Source organism: Ictidomys tridecemlineatus, chromosome 7 (assembly GCF_052094955.1).
Source record: "Ictidomys tridecemlineatus isolate mIctTri1 chromosome 7, mIctTri1.hap1, whole genome shotgun sequence".
Lineage (NCBI taxonomy): Eukaryota > Metazoa > Chordata > Mammalia > Rodentia > Sciuridae > Ictidomys > Ictidomys tridecemlineatus.
The window spans coordinates 40656200-40669514 of NC_135483.1; positions in this window are offsets into that span (position 1 = coordinate 40656200).

A 13315-nucleotide genomic window follows, 5' to 3' on the forward strand; every position below is an offset into this window, starting at 1 on the left:
ATCATAAACAGTATATATGAATATGTAAAAAGTATGCTATATATACTCTTTTTTTGGTGTTGGAGATTAAACTCAGGGTTTTGCACATATTCAGCACACGCTTTTCTACTGAGCTACAGCCCTAGCTCATGATCTTTCCTTCCATAATTTTTCACCTTAACAGTATATCCTAGAGATTGCTCTAGAATGAGATATATAAAGTGTCTTCACTTATATTGTGAATTAAAAATATTAAAAAATGTGTGGTTGACACATAGTAGTTGTTCACATTTGTGGGGTACAGTGTGATATTTTAATACATAGATACAATATGTTATCATCAGATCACCGTAATTGGCATAACCATCACCCGAACATTTACCATTTCTTTGTGCTGGGGGATTTCATCATCCTCCACTGCTATTTGAAATATACAATTAAATGTTGTCCATCATAGTAATCTCACTGTACTGTAGAACATTAGGAGATATTCCTTCTATTCAACTGCACTAAGCACCATTGCCTCTCCAACAGTTATTCCCTAACCCTTCCGAGGCTCTAGTAGCAATCACTATTATATTCATTACTTCTATAAGATCAACATTTTTAGCTTCCAAATATAAATGAGAATATGCAGTGTTTGTTTTTCTGTGCTTGGCTTATTTTACTTAATATAATGTCCTTCAGATCCATCTAGGTTGCTGCAGATGACAAGACTTGATTTTTCATGGCTGAATATCCACCCCCCTTCTCTCTCTGTGTATGCACATGTACCACATTTTCTTTATCCATCAATGGACACCTACGTTGATTCCATATCTTGGCTCTTGTGACTAGTGCTGCAATAAACACGGAAGTGCAGGTGAATCTTCAATATACTAATTTGCTTTTCTTTGGCTCTATACCTGATAGTGAACTTGCTGAATCACATGGTAGTTCTATTTCTAATTTTTGAGGAACCTCCACTGTTTTCAATAATGGCGGAACCAATTTACAATCCCATCACAGTGTGTGAGAGTTCCCCTTTCTCTGCAGCCTCACCAGCATTTGTTATTTTTTGTGTTTTTGATAGTAGTCACTCTAACAGGGGTGAGATAGATGTGATTTTGATTTGCATTTCCATAATGGTTTATGAAAATTGGACATTTTTAAAAATATATTTGGCCCTTTGTATGTCTTCTTTTGAGAAATGTCTGTTCAGATCATTTGCTTTTTTTTTTTTTTTTTTTTTTTTGCACTGGAGTTGAACTCAGGGGCATTAAACCACTGAACCACATCCTTATCCATTTTTTTGTATTTTATTTAGAGACAGATTTCACTGAGTTGCTTAGGGCCTCACTAAGCTGCTTAAGGCTGGCTTTGAACTTACAATCCTCCTGCCTCAGTCTCCCAAGCCACTGGGATTACAGGTCATTTTTCCTTTTTTTTAAAATTGTATTTGTTTTTCTGTTGAGTTGTTTTCTTATTCTTAAAAGCTGCAAACTATTCATTGAGTAATGTGCTGTATTTTGCTCAACTAGAACCCTATTGATGGACATTTTGGTTGTTTCCAGATTTTTCTGGCAATAACTAGTGCTGCAACGAATAAGTTTTCACATGCATCTTTGGACAGTGTGTCCAGCGTATCTTGGATATATTCCTACAAGTGAGATTTCCAGGACAAAAGTTAAGTGTGATTTTGCTGATATTGCCATATTTCCATCCCTGGGGTTGTATCATTTGGCTTTCTCACTAGAAATGTCTGAGGGTAACTCTTTCCCCACATCTCCCACAGGCCAGGTAATTTGGGTTTTGTTAATCTGATAGATGTAGTTTTTTTAAAAAATATTTTTAGTTATAGATGAACACGGTTCCTTTATTTTATTTATTTATATGTGGTGCTGAGAATTGAATCCAGTGCCTCATACATGCTGGGCAAGCACTCTACCACTGAGCTATAACCCCAGCCCTAATAGGTGAGGTTTTTAATATACACCTTTCTTATTTTTAGTGAGATACACTGTTTTTTTGGCATGTATTTAAGAGGCATTGCATTTCTTTTCTATGAAATATTGTTCATATCACTTGCCCATTTGTCTGCTATCTTTTTGGTCTTTTTATTCATTATTTATCGAAAAAAATTATTATCATTGCTTTTTCTGGTGCTGGGGATGGAATCCAGGACCTTGCACATGGTAGGTAAGTGCTCTCCCATAAGCCACATCCCTGGCCTTAGAAGCTCTTATGTATCAAGTCCATTAACCCTTTCCCTGTTATATGTTGCATTTTTTGGAAAACTATCATTTCTTTTCACTTTGCTCTTGGTGTTCATTTCCATGTGAAAAAATTTAAATGTTAATATTATTAAATGTTTCAATCTTTTCATTGTCGATTCTGGATTTTGAATTATAGTTAGGAAACTTAAAATTCCCTGGTTATAAAGAAATTCACCCATATTTTCTTCTAGTACTTGTATTTTTTAACACTTCAATTTCTGGTGTATTTGAAATATATCTTGGTGTGAGGAATGGCTCTTTCCCCATATTCCTTCAGAGGTTTTACTAGATTTAGGTGGCAGTAGTTAGGCAAAGACTTAGCAGTTTGGTTGGAACTGGGGAATTAGAATATGACCATTGTGTAAACTCTTGCAGAAATAGGTCTAGGCAAGGATCTTCAAGGCTATTCTATTCATTACTCTGAGCAGCCATGAACACAAGCTAAGTAAGGAACTTGTGTGGTGAGGGGTCAGAGCAAAAGTTCCTCAAAATTGTAGACCATAAACTGTGGTGTAAGAAGGAACTTGGATGGTACCACATCAGATTGGAGCACAAGGGGACTTGAAAAAAGGCCTTCCAGAGCCCACCCTGTTTGTAAGTAGACCTTCTATATTTTGCATATCAGTCAGGTGTAGAACAAAGGTAATGCAAGATTTCATGAATCCGCAAACCTGGCCTAGATTCCAGGTACACAGAAGGCCATTCCATCCTGTCCAGCATCTTTCTGAGGGCTGCTTCCAGACTTGCTCACCATGGTTGTTGACTTTGTTTTCTTTTAAGAAGCCAATTTGGATGCTTTGGGGATGGGTCTTATGATTCAAGGAAACAAGATTTGGCACGAGCTGATCATTGCTGAAGCTGGGTGATTGTACACGGAGGTTAATAACATTATTCTCATTATTTTTGCTTCTGTTTGAAAATTTCTATTACAAACTACTAAAATCAGAAAATCCCAATCATCTCTCTCTCTCTCTCTCTCTCTCTCTCTCTCTCTCTCTCTCTCACACACACACACACACACACACACACAGCCTACTGGACACATTTGTATCTGATTACCTGCACTCTTCTGGGCTTTCTACACTATCCTTGAATCAAATTAATCACCAGAAGATGGACCCCATTAACTTAACCCTTGCAAGAAAAGTCTTCACTGAGTTACCCTTTGAAGTTTCTTCCTTAGTTCTTATCAAGGGTGGATCTAAAACTTGCCCATACAGAGAATGTCTCTGCATCATCTGTATAATCAACACAAAGAGATTTCCCTGTACATTGTTTGATCTGTAGAATTGGTTTTATCTGATTTAGCCATATTGTTCTTTTAATAGGACTCATAAGTAGTATTGCAAACTTATATCAGGAGGGACATGGCAATCAGCTGTCTTTCTTTGTGATGTAGTAGCCGTTGATGATCCTTGCCTAGACTTATTTCTGTATTAGTTTACACCGTTGTCATATTCTAACTCCATCATCCTCTCATTTATTAGCAGAAAGACTTTAATAAGAGACACTGTTCTTTGAGACGCTAAAGTTCTCTCCATAAAGCATGGTAGACAGGGCTTAAGGCTGGAAAATGCTAAGGAAGGGTATCACCTGTTGCTTTCCTCAACCTCAGGAGAAACTTGGATACTCTGGGCAGCTTCTGATGGGGAGACCATTGATGTTAATGACTCTAGGTTTTGCTTTTAGTTTTCCAACAGCCTTTGTGATACGACAGGATGAGTAATCAACCTCCTGATTGCTTAGGCTAATTGCTATCAGTTTCTGGACTGAGAGTGGTTGGGAGACAAATGGGAAAATAAGGTGGGGGAAGTAAAGCTGAAAGTCTCTTAATTTTGGAAAATGTTGGAATCTTCTCTTTCCATCTTCAATATATACTCAAAGAACTTAGTATCATTTTGAGATAAATAAGATTCCCTCACCTAGACCTCTTAAGCCCCCATATCCCTGTCCCATTGGGTCATTGTAGTTGTGAGTTCAGAGGAGGGCTGCAATATCAATAGAACAAGGTTATCTAGAGGAAGAATTCCAAATCCATGTTGGTGCTAAATACAGAGCCCAAAGAATAGCACTGGAATTGGGATTCAGATCCCAATTTGCCAGTCTCCAAAGTCTGTGGTCTTAAACACTATGCCTTAGAGAATACGAGACTAACTAATTAGAAAGCTGCATGGAGATATGGGGAGGTTCTGGTTGCCTATGTCAGGCTCGGGAAATGTGCTACACTGAGTCCCAAGCAACTAGGTTCCTGGTCATTCTCCCTACATACCTTTGCTTCATGACCCCAAAGCAAAGCACCCCATATTCCAATGATATTGGAAAATTAGTTTGCCAAAGTTTAAGGTCCTTGCAGATCAATGATAAATTTCAGAATGAAGGGCAGCAAGTCAATCGTGGTATTGGGAGCCACATGCTACCCCTGATCTGGAAAGGCTTGTCCACATTGAGGGAGGATGCCGTTTAGGAACTCCACTGAGTGGAGCTCATTCAATTATTGCTGGAACTGAGGTGCTCCTGGTGTTCTTTGAGTAATGTGGGTTGGCTAGGCCTGGGGAGTCAGAGCTGAGCTGAGCTGGGGCTCAGCTAATCATTCCTTATTAGCTGTGAGGGAGAACAGCATTCCCCCAGATTAGCTGAAAGTGAGTGGCTAGACGAAGTCTGTGCTCTTGCTCCATGCCCGGGAGGTCAGGAGGAAGATAGGGCTAGCAGCTGGGGAGGAAAACGTGGTGCGTGCCTTGGGCTGGTGCAAGTGCCACCTGAGTAGCTTTCTCAGCTGAGGCGTGTTGCTGGTGATGGATGCAATACTCAGAAAAGAGCGAGGGGGCAGGACGGCAGGCGAGAATGCTCGTGGGGTAGGAGCGTTTATATTTTGGCTACGGATCTGTGAGTTGATTGACTGCGATGTAGACTTGGGTCATTGACATTGGATTGCTGCTCCTCCTAGGTAAGAAGAGTGATGCCAGAGAATGTTCCTCCCCTGTCAGTGGGCTTGTTGGAGGGTAGCAGTTAAGTGCTTTTAGTATGTTTTTTTAATCAGAACTGGAATCAAATCTTAGAGAATCTTTTTACTTTCTTCGTTCTTCCGTTTCTTCATTTGTAAAGTAGTAAGAACTACCTCTCAGTTTTGCTGAAAAGATTAAATAAGATAATATATCTAGAGAATTATTTTAAAAATACCTGGTAGAGAGGAGACATTCAAACTGGTAGTTCTCAACCTCAACTGATGGTTGGAACCAAGGGAATTTAAAAACAAACAAACGCACTTCCATCAGGTTCACCGAACCCCCCTAAAGTCAGAATCCCTATGATTCTGTGCAACCATGGTTGAAACCTCTTGGGCTAAAAATTTGTTATGTGTGTTAGGTGCAGGACAGGCTGAACGAATGTTAGCTGCAGGATAACCCGTGCACTCAAACCCCTCTCTGTTTGGTCTTTATCATCTGCCTCAATTGTGAACACTCGACCCCACTCAAGGCTGAATACTCGACCCTCGCCCATCTGGTGCAATGGAAACCCACATCTAGCCCCAGCCCCGTATGTCTGAAGGCAGAAGATGACACTATTGTATGATTCAATCACGATATGCCAACAAGGCAGTTTGCAGACCCAGAGACCCCATTAGATTTGGGCTATAAAAATTCTCTCCTGCTGGGCCCCTCTCTCTTGCTCTGTCTCCCTCTCTTGCTCTTTCTTCTCTCTCTCTCTTCTCTTTTGCACTGCTGCAATAAAGATCTCTTGGTCACTCCGAGTGTTGTGGTCACTTTCCTTTCATTGGGCAGAAACCCGGGAAGAGGGTTAAAACCCACTTTTGGGTCCCTCTTCCTTTGGAAGTGCCACTCACCAGATGGCCTGCACCCATTTTCTCGACCACCAGAACTACATCCACCACCGGCCTTCGATTGGTGAGTTCCCCTCCCTGGAGTCCTAAACCCAATGGTGGTGTCTGGAGGATTTGACCGTTGATCGTCTGGCAAACCTCTTTGCCCACCTGCGGGGAGGAAAGCACCCCACTACAGCCTTCAAGGCCACGGTGGCCCTCGGGGACTCCTTCCTCGGGCAGATTCGACTCTTGGGTTCAAAATTATTTCCCTTCCTGGCTGCTGATTTACCAGCATAGGCTTTGTAGGTCACCCTCAAAGGACTGTGTAACTTCCAGGGACACATAACAGAGAACTAAACATCACACCCCACCCAGACCTTCACGGTTTCGGTGGCTCTCATGAAGTCCTTGCACTTTAAGACTTGGCTGCTAGAGAGATGCTTACCCTCCCCTTCCTCTCTCTTCCCCTGTCTCTTTTTCCCCTCTTTCCGGGGGCCTCTCCAGGAGGGGTCCCGAAAAGCCTTGACCAAGGTCTCCCATGGCTCCTGCCCTGTCCGGGACGAGAGCCTCGACTGTCAGAATTCGGTGACGACCAATCTCTGCAGCTCACTGCAGTGTCACTAGGTACTCCTGATTTTTGCCTCTAGCGGGGACGCCCCTTTTGCCATAGATCAGTTTCCTCCCCCTCCCTTATACTATATTTTCGTCCCCTTCCCTCTCATACTAAGTTTGCGACATGGGTAATGCATCCTCTCTGCCGGCCGACTCCCCTGCAATGCCTTTTGGATAACCTCAAATCCCCTCCTTGACACCAGACATCAAACCCAAAAAATTGATCAAATATAGCACCCAGGATTGGCCCTCTTATCCCCTAGACAACCAAAGCGAATGGCCCCCTTTTGGATCTCTGAATCCTTCTACTCTAACGGATCTCTACAACTACTGTGAGCATTGGAAAAAATGGGTAAATATCCTCTGTGTCCGAGCTTTCTTCTTGCTCCATTCCAATCTTGCACTCTGCACCTCTTGCAAACCTCTTCAAATTCTTCTAGCTTGCAAACCAACCCCCCTAACCACTGATCCCCAATCTTCTCCTCCTCTGGACTCATCCACTACTTTGACCCTGCTGATGAATTTCCACCCTATGGCCCGGCTTAAATAGGTCCTCACTCTCAACCTTCTACCAGAGCCCCCCACCGTCACCCCCACCTCCACAACCTGCTTTCTCTCCTCCAATTACTAGATCAAAAACCCACACCACTGCGCTTTCTCAAATTATCCCTCCACCCACTCGCTCCTCTCTTCTCCTGTCAGTGTCCACACCAGGTCCCACCAGGCCCTCTGACAAGCTAACCCAAAGCTCAAACCAGCTGAAGAGGGCCCTCAGACCCCGATCCGAGATCTGGTGAAAATGGCCTTTAAAGTTGCTTTGTCATCACTGAAAACAGGTTACTAAGAATTGTCCCTTACAGGCTTTTGGGGATATTTGCTCCTGTCCTCCCTTCTGCTCTACTGCTCAAGTTTTCCTTGCTAGGGGAAACCCCAAACCCCTTTCCCATTATTCTTGTACATCTCCTTCCTCATTCTCAGATCCACCTGAGCTGCTCTCAGCCCCGCCTTCCCGTCTTCCCCCTCCCTATCCAGGCCCACAGAAAAGTCTTAACTGGGCTTCTCCAGAAATCTTCACCATGGCTGATTTTAGGACTGTCAGAAAAGAGTCTCTATAAAAGAGTTCAGTGTAGATAAACTTCCTCTTTTCGTGTTGCCCTGTCTTACTTGGTCACTGGCTGGGAAAAATCGGCACTCCAGGTGCTGGACACCCCTTACTAGTTTTTCACAAAAATATGAAAATGAGGCCTCTGGCCTGAGCTGGGCTTCACAGAGATGTCTACATTTTTAAGAGAAGTTACCAACTGGGCTCCATGGTAACAGTTGGCAAGGGGAGGAAAGATGGGGGAGAAGAATCTCTCCCCTCCTCAGGTGTTGTCCTTGAAGGATTAACTTGCCCAAACCCGTGAAAGAAAAAGCTGCTTTTATGTGAACTTCTTCAGACTGTGAACTTCTGAGCCCCTCCCCTTACATGCTGGATGCAAAATTTTGAAACTACCTAAACTTGGGGTTCAGGGGATTGATTACAGTAGAAGCAGTGCCCTCTGAATCTGGCTGCAACCAAATAAAGCTGTTTCCCTATCTCCAGTGCTATCTGAGGTGCCTTGCCTTGTCTGTCCCTACAACAGTATAATTCTATATACTTAAGCATTGTTTGTTTTCATGAAATGGTAAACAGATGTGATTAATTGTGTAGTACAAATAACAAAATATCTTATTAAAATGGAATAATTTGTCTAAATTCAGAAATTTACAAGAACTGTTTCAAAGTGTGAATAAAGGAGTTAACAGATGGGAAAGAGAAATTGGAAGGTTCTAAGTATGGATTTAATAGAAGGAAAATGTGTTTCTGGATAAGAGAGTCTATGTGATTAAGTAAATAAGAGGGTTTAAAGCAAGGAAATTCTTGTATTTGTACTCAGAAGCTCAGAAAAACTTTCCAGGAATGATTAGTGAAGTTTAACTTTTGGACATGTATGCATGGTTAGCTATCCTTGATAATTTTATTTTTTTTAAATAACAAATTTTGTATTTTAGTAATACATGACAGTACAATGTATTTTGGCATATATGCATGGAGTTTAACTTCCATTTTTATGGTTGAACAGGATGTGGAGTTTCACTGGTCGTGTAGGAATGTTAGGTCCAAATCATTCTACAGTCTTTCCTATTCCTATCCTCCTCCCTTCCCTTCCTTCCCATTTGTCTAATCCAGTGAAATTCTATCCCCCACGCCATCCACCTATCAGAAAGAATATTTGGCCTTTGTTTTTTTGATACCCTTGATATCTTTTTATAACATGATGACTTGGCACCTCAGTCGTAAATCTGGTTGGATATAAGCCTGATTCTATGGAATTGCCTTCATCTCTTATGGCTACACAGAGCTTGGAAGATCTGGGAGTGAACAAACCTACCTCCATCAGTAGGACAGAGGAAGGACCAGGGAGGGAGGAGGGAAGGAAAGGGGAAATACTGGGGAATGATACTGGTCAAATTCATGTGCATGTATGAATATGTAATAAATGCCACCTTTATGTACAGCTCTAATGCACCAATTAAAAAATAAATCGAGGGGGGGGGCGGGACAAAAACCTCCCTCTGAAGCTTAGCCTTTTAGAGAAGCAGGTCAATCTAATCAGGCTTAAACCAGGAGAAGGGGGCTAATTTGTGCTCCAGCCACATAATTAGGGATCTCCCACTGGGCAGCCCCCATGCTGCCTGGTGGGCTGGGTAGGGACTTCCTTTGGCAGGGGAATTAAGTGGATGAAAATCATGAGATTTCAGTTCCTGTGTTTCCTCATATAGCAACTGGAAAATTCCAGTGTTGAGATAACTTGGCTTCTCCAGAAAATTTCCTGCGTCATTCCTAGGACTAGGCTTCATGTTATCCTGAGTGGGAAGACCAAAGGGAGAGTAACTTGGCCTCTTTTGTCTCCTGAGTTACTAGGTTTAGTCACTTAGAAAGAAAGTCGTCCCTCTCTTGTACAGGCAGCAAGGTCAAGAGGTTGAACTGCCTGAGCTGAAAGTCTAGGGAAGAGACAAGAGGGCCACTGTGGTCATTTGTTTTCTCCTTATTTTATTGCTTAGAACAAAGATAACTTCCATGTACTGAAATGTTCTTATTCACATTTTACAAAGTAGAACATAGATCATGGTAAAACTAGTAAAAACTAATATTTTTAAAGGAAAATAAATGACAAAACTCCAAACATCTATGATAATGGAACACAAGTGTTCTGATGTGATTAGACTGAAGTGATTGAAAGTTTTTGCCTGTATTTTTTTTTTTTGGTACTGGGGATTGAACCCAGTACCATTGGGTCATATCCCCAGCTGTTTTATTCTGAGACAGTCTCACTAGGTTACTTACAGCCTTGCTAAGTTGCTGAAGCTGGCTTTGAACCTGCAATTCTCTTGCCTCAGCCTCCTGAGGGATTACAGGTGTGGTCCACCAAGCCTGGTTTAGCCTGGAACTTATGTATTTGTCAGGGTGGATTGTTAGCCAGAATACTACTTTTTTTCTATCGGCTTTATTGGGATACAATTCACATACCATACAGTTCAACCACCATAGTTTTTAATATATTCTCAGAGTTGTGCAACCACCACTTTAATAAACTTAGAAAATTTTTATCACCCTCAAAGAAAACTCCATGTGCCTTAGCTCAGTTCTAAACACCCCATCATCCTTGAACCCTGGACAATCACTCAATCTGTTTTCTGTCTCCAAGAACTTGCTTATTCTGGATATTTCATGAGTGGAAGCTTACAGTTTGGGGTCTTTTCTTTTGGTATGGCTTCTTAGCATAATGGTTTCATGGTTCATCTATGTAAGTACTCCATTCATTTTTATGGCTGAATAATCTGTGGATATACCATATTTTCTTGATCCATTTTTCAGTTAATGGACACTTGGGGTTTTTGTACTTAGTTGTGGTGAACACGTTTCTATGTTTTAGTGGAACATATATTTCCTTTTCTCTTGGATATATACCAGGGAGTGAAATTGCTGGGTCATATGGAAATTCTGAGTTTAAGTTCTTGAGGAAATTCCCAATTTTCCCAAGTGGTAGCATCATTGTACATTTCCATTAGAAGAATCTGAGAATTCTAATTTCTCCATATTGTCCCCAACAATAGTATCTTTTTTTTTTTAAAATTATAACTATTCTGGAGGATATGAAGTGACATCAATTATTTTTATTTGTATTTTGCATATGCTTCTTTATGTTGAACATCTTTTTTGTGCTTGTTGGCCATCCATGTCTTGTCTTTTTATTAAAATATGGATATTCCAATCTTTGCCCATTTTCTGATAGGTTCTTTGAGTTGTAAGAGCTGTGTATAGGGCTGAAGAGTAGCTCAGTTGCTGTTTGCCTAGTATGCATGATGCCCTGAGTTCATCCCCAGTACTGCAAAAGGAAAAAAAAAGTTGTTTATATATTCAATTCCTTTCTCAGATGTTTTACAAATATTTTTTTCTATGAGTTGTATTCTTCATTTTCTTTTTGAATTTCAACTTTAGAAATCTATTTTGGCAGAGCTAAGACTTGTGGGCAGAGTAAATTTTTTTTCCTTTACATATCTTTATGATTGCCACACCTGAGAGAAGAACTCCAAGAGCCATCCCTAAAATATGACATTGGCTTTGATGAGCCACAGAACTTACTGTACCTCTGAGTGAATTTGGCATTCTGAGTTGCCACCATAGGAATGTCTTTGCCATTCTTCAAAATACTTTTGAATGGCTGTGAAGTACAGAGGGAAATCTTATTTGTTTTTCTCCCTTTATGACCTAATGTTAGTGTACAGTTTGGACATCCCTTTTTACCAGACTCTGCCAAAAGTCCCTTTCAGATGTTTCCAGAAGTTATATTCTGCCTTAAAGGAGGAAAAATTATCCTAAAGCAGATTGACAAAAACATGTAAAGTGAGCTATGGAGGAACAGAAGAGGTCGCTCTTTCTGGGAATGAACTCTAAGAATTACTCTGAAGAAGTTCTCATGTACTGGTTAAAAATTAATTCATAGTACTTTATAATCATATGCTACATTGTAGAAAATAAAACACATTCCACTGGAGAAAGCCCACAGAGTGTCAGAAGTCTATTTTGAACCCTTTTGTTTGACTTTATAGGAAGGTCTAGAGGAGTTAAATGACTTCTGAAGTCTCATAGCTAATTCTTGGTTGATCTGGCACCAGAGTCCAAGTTCTCTGAGTCCAGTCTAATATGGCTCTTTATTTTTGATTCATTACTGTATCAACTTTGTAAGATTGTGAGAAATTTAGGACTCATTCATAATACAATGGTATACTCTTTTTTTTCTTTTTTTTTAAAGAGAGAGTGAGAGAGGAGAGAGAGAGGGGGAATTTTTTTTTAATATTTATTTTTAGTTCTCGGCAGACACAACATCTTTGTTGGTATGTGGTGCTGAGGATCGAACCCGGGCCGCACGCATGCCAGGCGAGCGCGCTACCGCTTGAGCCACATCCCCAGCCCCAATGGTATACTCTTAAGTGGTAATTATTTTTATGTCTTTGGGTTCTTCTGTTCAAATGCACATTGTTTTTATGTAGTAATTATGGAGCAAATATATAATCGGTGCTCTATATTTTTCCACTTGTTTTATAAAATCTTCTCCTTGGTGAGCATATTTATCACATTTGGGTGGTGGTATAATAATCCAATGTCGTCTGATTATACAACCTGAGTTGTAGGATGACCTCTTCCAGAAGTGTGCGTTCAGGGGGGAAATATCCCCCTTGTACCCACTGGAAATGCTGTGGTCAATAATGAGCTGCTCAGTTTTCCAAGGCTCCTGAGACATGGAGCCCCCTCTTTGGTGTGGAGTTGGACCAGAATGGGCAGCTTTGGGGTAACACTCTCCACTTCTAGGTTCTGGCTCTGGAGTGGGTCCCTACATTCCTAATACAATGCCCCAGGACCTAAAAGATGGTCTAGGAGAGGCCTTTGCATACTCTATGCATGTCTCCGCTTAGAGATGCTCCAAGGATGTCACAGCTCTCAACATAGTGCTCGGTGGGGGCAGGAGGAGCTGGGGTCTCTGAGGTGCTGTAGGGATGGTTGGGGGACAGGAGAAAGTGAACTCCCTGGGATGAAGCCCCTACCAGCACCATAGTCATTGGAGGATGCTGGCACTTTATTCAGCCATGGTTTGGATCAGAGGCTAAGACACCCCTGCCCTGACCACTAGGCCCTCCAGTCTTTGATGTAGTTGATATAGCTGGATCTGAACCTTTGACCTGGGGGAGATCTTGAATGGGGGATTAGATCCTGCTGCTGCTTTCACTGAATGTGCACCAAGCTGTTTTAGGGTGAGGTATCGGGTATCTAAGGTGCAGGGTTAATGTCTCCCTGCTTTCTGGGGTACCTGAGTTTAGGTGCCAGCTGGCTTTGATGGTGCTGCAATCCAAGTTTGTCCTCTTTACCATGATAGCTGGCACCTGCTGTCAAGGCATGCCACCCAGCATCTTCTCCAAGATGGCAGTGGGGTTGGGCAAAAGGATTAGCCAGGGCAGGAGCAATATCATCCTTTGGGTTGGAGTCTCCAGAAGTCTTCATTTCTAGCTGCTTCATAATGCTAACCATTATCTCCTCCTCCTCTTCTGCCTGTTCCTGCTGCTCTTC